General features: G+C 39.0%; 1 pseudogene; it reads left to right on the forward strand.

Moving 5' to 3' along the window:
• The first annotated feature begins 7121 nt into the window (after positions 1-7121).
• LOC125869891 (trans-resveratrol di-O-methyltransferase-like) lies at positions 7122-8404 on the forward strand (annotated as a pseudogene).
• The last annotated feature ends 690 nt before the right edge of the window (positions 8405-9094 follow it).

Consider the following 9094-nt stretch of genomic DNA (forward strand, 5'->3'; position numbering starts at 1 on the left):
AATTCCGAAATACATATAAATCAGCCCACCAACAACATACATATATATATCAACCTTCATAATTTGATCATGGAAGCATGAAAACCATAAACATCACATAATAATTCCATTTCATGATAATATGCAAAAATAGACCATAATAGAATGTGTAGTAGTAATTCCATAATTCAAGAGTTCATAAATGATCATAAGGACCCATAAACTTGAAGTAAAATAGAGGATAAATGGTTGGACTTGTGGAAAGGAAGGTTTCCACAATAAACCCACACACCTCAACTTTGGAGAATCCTTGATAAAGATTGGAATGGAGAATTGAAGCTTGAGATTGAGTCTTGAATCCGGAATTAGAACTTGAGATGTTTGAATTTGGTTGAAGATCTTGGTGGAATTTTGGAGAGGGTTTAGAGAGTGGTTTTGAATGTTTTGAAGCTAGAAAGAAATATAACTAAGTATGGGACAATCCTCTTTTTTATAAAAGAAAAACGTCCCAGCCGCTACAGTAACGTAGCTTACTGGAAATTGCAATTCTGCCCGAACAGGTTTTACGAAAATGATCATAACTTCTTCATCCTAATTCGGAATGAGGTGAAACTAATTGCATTGGAAAGATAACTCGAAGGGCTTTAATTTAATAGGTAGTGGCCCTTCCAGTTCCTTGTGTGCTAAGAGATATGCCTCTTTAAAGTTGACCCTGAAAATCGCATTTTTTGTGATTTTCAAATTTTGATACGTTTGCTCTAAAATTCGGGTTAGACCCATTTCCCACTCAATTTGACCCCCTGAATAAGAATATGAAGTCGAATTTCTGAAATTATGCACGGATTTTGAGATATATGGAAATTACAATTATAGGTGTTTCCGAAGCACATTTTCGGGCATTTTTGGGGTTGTTTCAGAATGTTATATCACAAATGGTCCCCTCATGGAACCCACACCTAAATAGTTAGTGTGTCGGAACGTGACACCCCATCCAATATATGTATTGGAACGTGACACTCGGTCCAATATATGTATCGGAACGTGACACGTGATCCAGTCGGCACAATCACAGTCCCAATCACACCCATAATGAACATTGCACATAGTCACACAGTCAAGTAACAAGTTCATGGCATGTATTTGTTCGTACTAAATGATTTCCTTAGATTCGGTTCATGTTTCCCTATTCACATACATGCATGGATATAATGGAGTAATTAACAAGTATATATAACACAACAGGAAGTCAAACCATCACCTACCTCAAACCAAGCCTGAATACTCCTAAGACACTTGAGCCTTCCATTTCCGGAGTCTTGTGGCTTGTTCTTGGTCTAAACAATTAATTAATGCAAGGATCAATAAACAAGGTCTAAATTACCCAGATTATAACCACAATATCAACCCAAGGCCAACCAATGATCGTAATATTCAACTAGGGCTTTTCCCATAATTAACTTCAGGCCAAAACCCTACCCTAACGACAATTAACAAGGATTCTAAGTTCTAAGAATTGAAATACAGATTAGGGGAGTAATTAACTTACCTCTGGCGCGATAATTCATGGGAATTTGATTAGAAACTTCCCTAGGTCGTCCCTTAGCTCTTAAGAACGAGGTTTTGCAGAAAATAACATTTTTGGGATTTTTCCTCGGTTTAAGTCGCGACTGGAGCGCCACAGTGGGTCCCATCCCTCCACAGTGGCCCCGCCCTATCGGAATTAACCCCACCCAGTAGTTTGCACAGAGACAAAAACTCAGAATTTGAATTCCAAGTTCCCAATTTTGAAATACCCCTTCAATCCTTGACGTCCTAAAACTACCCTTTCACACCGAGATAGTTTCAGGAGTTCTACTCGCACAAATTTGATTTCGTAAAACCGTACAGGCTCATTAACATCTTGGCTATACATTCACATGATCAAACTCATTATTAAATTCTCCATCCATTACCGTTTTACCTTAGACCTCACATGACTCAGATTTCATCCAAGTCTGGCCTAGGCTAGAAATTTCCAAGTTATACTTAGAAATTTTCTGGCCAATGTTCCTTCCCATTGGCTTTTCCATAACAATGTGAACAAGTCATTACAATAGATACCAATTTATCCATCACTCATTCTCGGGTGATAATCTAGGAGAACTAGCTAAGGCAAGAGTAGAGTAGTACCTGAATCGTCGAATAACTGGGGATAATTGTCTCGCATGTCCTTCTCAATTTCCCAAGTAGCTTTATTAACTGGACGCTGCTTCCATTGAACTTTCATGGACTTTATCTCCTTGGTCCTCAACTTTTGGACATTGCGATCAAGAATTGCAACCGGTTCCTCCTCATACTAAAGGTCTTTGTCTAACAAAACTGAGTCCCACTTTATGATGTAATCTATGTCCCCATGATACTTCTTCAACATGGACACATGGAACACTGGGTGGACTCCAGATAAGGTAGGCGGGAAAGACAACCTATAAGCCACTGGCCCTACAGAGTCAAGAATTTGAAATGGCCCGATGTATCGAGGACTAAACTTGCTCTTCTTGCCGATTATCATCATCCCATTTATGGGTGAAACTTTTAGAAGAACTTTCTCTCTAGCCTGGAATGCCATCTCCCTTACCTTACGGTCTATATACTTTTTCTGTCGACTCTGGGATGCTAGAAGCTTAGCTTGGATGCTTCTCCCCATATCCTGAGCATATTTCACCAAATCAACCCCCAAAGGTTTCACACCTCCAGCCTCAAACCACCCTATGGGTGATCTACAACCCCTCCCATAAAGTGCCTCAAACGGGGGTGCCATGTTAATACTTGACTGGTAACTATTATTATAAGAGAACTCACACAAACGTAGGAACTTATCCCAATGCCCTCCAAGGTCAATCACACATGCCCTCAAAATGTCCTCGAACACTTGAATAGTTCTCTCTTACTACCCATCCGTCTGTGGATGGAAGGTTGTTCTAAAAGTGAGTTGAGTGTCCAACTCCTCATTCAATTTCCCCCAAAACATGGATGTGAACTGCGTACCATGGTCCGAGATGATAAAAAGGGGCACCCCATGCAACCTCACTATCTCTTTCACATAAAACTTTGCCAATTGTTGATCATTGTAGTCTATTCTGAGTGGTACGAAGTGGGTGACTTACTCTGTCTGTCAACCACCACCTAAATGGTGTCAAACATCCCCAAGGTCTTGGGAAGATCAACCACGAAATCCATAGTTATCCTTTCCCACTTCCATTCAGGAATTGCAATCCGCGGAAACAAACATGCAGGCATTTGGTGCTCATACTTTACATGTTGACAGTTTGGCACTTAGCCACAAACTCAGGTATGTCTTTCTTCATGCCAGGCCACCAATAAAGTCATTTTAAATCTCAGTATATCTTGGTCACACCCGGATGAATGGAATACCGCGAACCATGGGATTTTGTCAACATCTTCTCAATCAAGTCATCCACTCTACGAACACAAATTATTCCCTTAAATCTGAGCACACCACCCGCATCAAGAGCCACATCCTATGCCTTGCCAGACACTGTCCTTATTTTGAGCTCATTCAAACTCTCATCCTCAAACTATTTGGCCTTGATCTCCTCAATGAATGTGGGCCTAACCTCAATGCTGGCTAACACCCCACTTTTCGCTGAGATTCCCAACTTCATGAACTTAGACTCTAAGGTCTGAATCTCATTGGCCAAAGGTCATTTCGACACACCCAAGCAAGCTAGACTACCCATACTCACTATCTTCCCGCTTAATGTGTTACCTGGATGATACTGGATGGTAACATCATCATCCTTGAGTAACTCCATCCACATTCACTATCTCAGATTTAGGTCCTTCTGGGTGAATACATGTTGTATACTACGATGATCCGTAAACACCTCACACTTGATACCATAAAGGTAACACCGTCAGATCTTGAGAGAAAACACTACCGCTGCCAACTCCAAGTCATGCATTGAGAAAACACTACCGCTGCAGCGATGCATAAGCTATGACATTTTTATCCTGCATCAACACAATTCCCAAGCCCGAATGTGAAACATCACAATAAACAATGAAATCTTTACCTTACACCAACAGTACCAGAATATGTGTTGTGGTCAGAAGAGTCTTAAGCTTTTAAAATCTCTCTTCACATTTGTCAGTCGAGTCGAAAGGCATCTCATTTTGGGTCAGCCTTGTCAAATGTGTGGCGATAGAAGAAAAAACAAACCATCGATAGTAGCTGGTGAGCCCCACGAAACTCCTAATTTCATTCACAGAGCTATGCCCCTGGGGCTCCACCCCGGCAAGTGCTACCCTTCATGGGCCTTTCCCCCTTCCTCTTTCTCTACCCCTGCCTCGACTACGGCCTCTTGTTGCTGGTTCCTCGACTAACTCAGAGATACGGGCCTAACGATGTTGTATAGTTTGTTAACCATCTACGTACAGAAGAGGAAATAAGGTTACATACCAATTGGGATCACCAGATACCAATTGGAATCAAGTCATACCACGAAAGGAGAAAAAGATAGAGAGATTTCCTAAAGTCTAATAGTCTCTCGAAGAAAAGTACAGACATCTCCGTACCGTTCTACAAGACTCTATTAGATTCGTTTTGGCACAATAAGATCAACGAATCTACGGCTCTGATACAACCTTTTTCACGACCCAGATCGCCGTGATTGGCACCTACACTAACCCTCAGGTGGGAGAACCACTACTACAACTCGAGTAAGCAACTTAAAGAAACTAAACCATTTTAAGATACAGAAGCAGGTTCAAATGACAAATTAAATATGGTGTTCCCATAAACTCTGAAGGTTTAACAAAATCAACTAAGCATGAACCTCGCAGATATTCAATCCCTAGACCTGAAAGTCATTGTACCAAAATCGTACTAACCAACAAATCTATGAAAAATGGGGTGCATCCTCAAAAACTAAACATAATTAAAATTTCTGAACATTTAGTCCGAGTCCAAAAAGAATGGACTAAAAATAATGATGGATCCATGGCAACATAAAAGAACTGGCTCACCCTCGAATCCGGTCTTGGTAAATTATGTCCTAGCTGAGGTCTGTCAGTAGCCGCTTGAAGATGCCCTGTACTCAACAAAGAAAGGGCAAGTGCAGTATGAGTATACAAAACTACATTGTACTGGTAGGAACACGCGGCTACTCCAGTCAACGAAATATAAGCAAGTAATTACAACACAGTAAACACACATATCAATGATACGTAGACATGAATGTAACAATCACAAGTGGTCCTCTCATGGAATCCACACCCAAACTGTTAGTGTGTCGATAACGTGACACCTGATCCAATATATATATGTGTCAGAATGTGACCCGGTCCAATATATGTGTTGGTACATGACACCCAATCTAATATATGTGTCAGAATGTGACACTTGATCTAATCAGTACAACCACAGTCACAATAACACCCATAATGAACAGTGCACATAGTCACACAGTCAAGTAACAAGTTCATGGCATGTAATTGTTCGAAATTAATCATTTCTTTAGATTCAATTCATGTTTCCCTATTCACATACATGCATACATACAATGGAGCAATTAAAAATCATATATAACACAACATGAAGTTTAACCATGACCTACTTCGAAACTAAGCCTGAATACTCCTAAGACATTTCAGCCTTCCCTTTTCGGAGTCTTGTGGCTTGTTCTTGGTCTAAACAACTAATTAATGCATGGATCAATAAACAAGGTCTAAATTACACGAATTGTATCAAAAATATCAACCCAAGGCCAATCCATAATCCTAATGTTCAACAAGGGCTTTTCCCACCATTAGCTTCAGGCCAAAACCCTCCCCCAACTGTTAGTTAACAAGGATTCTAAGTTCTAAGAATCGAAATACGGATTGGGGGAGTAATTAACTTACCTTTGGCATGAGAATTCATGGGAATTTTATAAGAAACTGCCCTGGGTCGTCCCTTAGCTCTTAAGAAAGAGGTTTTGTAGAAAATAACATTTTTGGGGGTTTTTCCTTAGTTTAAGTCGTGGCTGGCCCACCACAGCGCATCCCATCCCGCCACAGTAGGCCCCATCCCACCACAGTGGGCCCCATCCCGCCACAGCGGCCCTGCCCTGGCGGAATTAACCCCGCCACGGCTGCTTGTGCGGAAACAGAAACTTGGAATTCGAGTTCCAAGCTCCATTTCGCAACACCCCTTCAAATCTTAACTTTCTAAAATACCCTTTCACACCGAGATCAGTTTCGGGAGTTCTACTCGTCCAAATTCGATTCTGTAAAGTCGTACAAGCTCCTTAACGTCTTGTCTATCCACTCACGTGATCAAAATCATAATTAAAATCCCCATCCATTACCGTATTGCCCTAGACCTCACCTGACTCAGATTTTGTCCAAGTGTGGCCTAGGCTAGAAATTTCCAAATTACTACTCAGAAGTTTTCTAGCCAAAATTCCTTCCCCATTGGCTTTTCCATAACGATGGGGACAGGTCGTTACACATATATTATGTGAATAATGCATAAGAATATTATAAATCATAAAATATCTTTAAAAAATATTTTAAATTTTTTTGGGTGACTCTGGAAATTCTGCTTGTGCAGCATAAATTAAGAAAAAGAGAGTAATTTATATTATGTGAAAGTACAATAAGTTACAATAATTAATAACTTAAAACTCTTTTTAAAAGTTTAAATCTTTAAATGACTCCAAATTTCATTTGTATAACATTAATTTAAACAAGAAATAACATATGTTCGGCCCATGCTAGTACATGCACCTTATATCTAGTTTTTTAATAGTCCGTTGAAGCAAGAAAATTATTCAATTAGGTTATTTAAAAATATTAATTTTAAATATCATGTTTTACCATTAATGAGATAATTTGTAACATAACAAATATTTATAACTTATTTAAATCCGTAATTCTTTTGAAAAAAATATTTAACTTGGTGTCTAATCAAGAATTATGACATAAATAGAAATGAAGAAAACTAAATTAGATTATATACACCCAGTAATATCTTCTTAAATTTAATGAGGATGGTCCTCTGATTCTTGTTATATATATATATATATATATGCACACACACACATAATCTTGTATCCTAATTACATCAGCCAATATTATCTCTTTATAAAAATCTCACAACTATGGCTTAGCCTAATGACAACATGACTAGAGAAATGATGGTTGATCAGGCACACATATGGAACCATACTTTCAGTTACATCAACTCCACGTCACTCAAATGTGCTATTCAACTTGGATTTCCATATATCATCCACTCTAATGGCCAAGCCATGACTCTCTCTGATTTAGTGGATACCCTTCCCATCAACAATAATGCTAAAACCATGATTTTTAATCAAGCCAAGGAAAATGATAAAGAACAAGAGGTTTATTTACTTACTCTAGCCTCACGTCTCCTTCTTAAAGATGAACAATTGAGTCAAGTCCCCTATGTGCAAATGTCATGGATCCATCGCACTTAGCAAATAGATAAAGAATGGTGATGACGCTAATACTCCATTTTTGATTGCTCATGACAAGGCCCGATTTGAATATGAAGAAAAAGGCCCAAAATTTAACCATCCATTTAATGAAATTATGGCTAGCTTTTGGTGATTGAAAATTGTAAGGGATTTTCGAAGGATTGAAATCATTGGTGGACGTTGGAGGTGGCATTGGAATTGTGGCTAAAGTCATTATTGATTCATTTTTTGAAGTGAATTGCATCGTCTTTGATCTTCCACATGTAATTGAAGGATGTGAAGGGAGCAAGGGCCTAAGCTATATGGGAAGAGACAGTGGCAGACCCACCCTATGTCATGGCGTGTCGACCGAAACTGCTTCGTTGAAATCTTTTTGGTATTATTTATATATATATACAAATCTGAAAAAATAAAAATATCCTTACAAACAACATTAATGACATTACTTGTTTGACAAAAAAATGCATTACTTGAACAATTGAGCCTCTTGGCTTGTTGATTTGAGTCTCAAGTATCTCAAATGAGATACAATTAATCATTCATCCATATTCAAAATAGTCTACCAAAAAGAAGACCCAAACAAGCTATTTAGAGTTTTAAGCTATTATTACATAAGAGGCCCAAAAGTGGCCCAAAAAGGAAAAAAGGGGAGTTGGGTCATGCTCGCCTAAGGGACTCAATGAGTCGCCAATTGGTTCGATGAGGTGACCCCTCCTTTAAAGAATTATAGAACTTTTGTTGAGTTGGGGTCCTCGTCCAAGCCATTTGGTGAGTCGCCAAATGGCTCCTACTTGCCTAAAGTGACAAGTTCTTCAATTGTCTTCCCTCCACTTCCCCAACCGATCTTTAAAGCATGGAACCCTTTCTTTGCCATAAACATAAGCTCAAGAAGCTCTGACTTCATGAACAAACATTGCATTCTTTGAAGGTCTCAAGCTTGACTTCGAATGAATAGCCTTGGTTACAATCTAAATTGCATCATTAAAGATGTAATTCTCGTTACGAATTACTGATATAAATGCGGAAATTAAAGACAAGAAATAAAGATAGATAGATATACATCAAAGGAGGAAACAGAAGGCAACCAAAAAGTATATTAAACCTTAAGACCTCAATCCATTAATCCTACAAGAAGTACCTAACTCTTACGAAGACCTCGAGGGAATTAAATTCACCTCGCAACCAACGTTTCTAAAAAAAAGTCAACCAAAGCTTGTACCAAGCTCTCAACACTAATTCATGTGTTTCAAAATATATCAATTTTCAAAATAGTCTACCAAAAAGAAAACCCAAACTAGCTATTTATAGTTTTAGGCTATTATTACATAAGAGAACCCAAAGTGGCCCAAAAAGGATAAAGGGCGAGCTGGGCCGTGCTCGCCTAAGGGACTCGGCGAGTCGCCAATTGGTTCAGTGAGGTAACCCTTCATTTGAAGCATTATAGAAATTTTAGGGAGCTGGGGTCCTTGCCGAAGACATTGGGCGAGTCACCGAATTTCTCATGCTCTCCTAAAGTGACATTTTCTTGAAATATCTTCCCTCCACTTCCCCAAGCGATCTTCAAATCATGGAACCCTTTCTTTTCCTTCAACACAAGCTCAAGGACCTCTAACTTCATGAAAAAACCTTAA

Source organism: Solanum stenotomum, chromosome 7 (assembly GCF_019186545.1).
Source record: "Solanum stenotomum isolate F172 chromosome 7, ASM1918654v1, whole genome shotgun sequence".
NCBI lineage: Eukaryota > Viridiplantae > Streptophyta > Magnoliopsida > Solanales > Solanaceae > Solanum > Solanum stenotomum.